Raw genomic sequence first — 2,135 nt, forward strand, 5'->3', positions numbered from 1 at the left:
CCATAAGCCCAATGGATACTTTCTAATTGTGTTTCCACCACTTTCATTTTTCTATCTTTGTTTCACAAAGAGTTAGCCATATTAATCATAATCAAATATCATTAATCCTTTGAGAGAGCCCTCTCAGGTTGGAGAGGCTAAGCCTCAGCCTAAAGTAGGTTTGAAATAGTTACTTAAGGTCTTCCTGGTCAGCAGCCTTCCAGGGTCTGATTTTGAGATAACAGAAACAATACAAGAGTGTCTTTTCCTGGAATTACGATGATCACAAAACATACAACACTTGAATTATACAACATACAATTCCGATGATCGCTGATCAAAAGTTTGCTCAGCAGAAATTGAGGAAAATGAATCCTAATCTGGAAAGCCAGATTAAATCTGAATTGAACAAATTATTAAGAGCCAAGATTATTTTTCCCATTAGGCATTCTGGATGGGTCTCCAACCTGGCCGTAGTCAGAAAGAAAAACGGTGATATACGTATTTGTATTGACTTTCGAAATCTCAATAAAGCTTGCCAAAAGGATAATTTTCCACTACCCCCTATGGAACAGATATTACAATCAGTCGCAGGGTCTGAATTAATGTCCTTTTTAGATGGCTTTTTGGGGTATAATCAAATCTTAGTCCACCTGGATGATAAATTGAAAACTACATTTAGAACGAAATGGAGCACTTACGCATATCAAATGATGCCATTTGGGCTGATCAATGTAAGTGCCACATTTTAAAGGGCCATGGACATTGTGTTTAAAGGATTAGTGAACAAGTCAGTGGTGATTTACTTAGATGACATAATAGTGTATTCTAAAAAATGCAGTAATCATTTCAGAGACTTAAAACAAATCTTCCAACGTTGTCAAAAATATGGAATCTCACTTAATCCCAAAAAATATTTTTTTTCTTTAAGTGAGGGAAAGCTTCTCGGATTTATAGTGTCTTGGAATTCATATTGACCCAAATAGGATTAAGGAAATTTCTGAGATATCTTTACCCGATAACAAAAAAGCAATGCAGTTTTTCCTTGGTTAGATCAATTTTGTTAAAAGATTTGTCCCTGACTTCTCAAGAATCGTGTCACCTCTCCAAGCCATGATAAAGAAAAATTTTTCTTCAAATGGGGTCATACAGAAGAGGAAGAATTTGGCTTGATAAAACAAGTGATTATAAATGCCCCATCTATATCGACTCCAAAATTTTCTGATCCTTTCACTTTGTATACACTCACCTCTAAGAAATCGTATGCTACAATACTCATGCAAGCGAATCAAGATAAAGTCAAAGCCCCAATTGCCTTCTTTAGTTCAAACTTGCAAGGAGCTGAATTAAATTACTCCGATGTTGAGAAACAGGCTTATGCTGTATTTAAAGCAATCAAACACTTTAGACCCCTCCTTCTCAAGACTCATACAAAAATAATACTACCATTTCCAGCAGTAAGAAATCTTTTGGTACAGAAAAATGTGGGTGAAAAGAGGGAAAATTGGGTCACAGTCCTGTAAGAATATGACGCTGAAATTAAACGAGAAAATATTGTAAAAGGTCAAGGTTTTTGCAGGATGTTGGTAGGAGCATCGCACATATTAGAAACCCAGTCTCTAGACAATGAAGTACAAGTGTATGAGGTAAGCCTAAATGACTCTGAATCAAAGTATGTCGATATCATCTTCTATTTAAAGAATGGATATGCTCCTCCACATTCGAATCATACAAATAAAAGAGCCCTAAGGTTAAAAGCTAGACAATATCAAATTGTAAATGATGTACTCTTTAGGATGAATTATGATTCTGTTCTCCTTAGATGCCTTGAGAAATCTGAAGCAGAAAAAAGTATTGCAGGAACTTCATGACGGACCAGCAGCCGGACACTACGCAGGAGATGCAACAACACACAAAATCTTGCGCGTGGGCTACTACTGGCCAACTTTATTTAATATGCACATAGCTATGTAAGAAATGTCAGATCTACTAGACTACTACTGGAAGATAGAGGAAACCATCATTGCCATTACAGCCGATCAACATCGATCAACCGTTTGAGCAATGGGGACTAGATATAATAGGTGAGACCGTTCCTCACTCTCTAAACAACATAAATACATCCTTACAGCTACCGACTACTTTACCAAGTGGGT

Source organism: Pinus tabuliformis, chromosome 6 (genome assembly GCF_031772625.1).
Source record: "Pinus tabuliformis cultivar Carrire ecotype Pingquan chromosome 6, CPIR1, whole genome shotgun sequence".
Lineage (NCBI taxonomy): Eukaryota > Viridiplantae > Streptophyta > Pinopsida > Pinales > Pinaceae > Pinus > Pinus tabuliformis.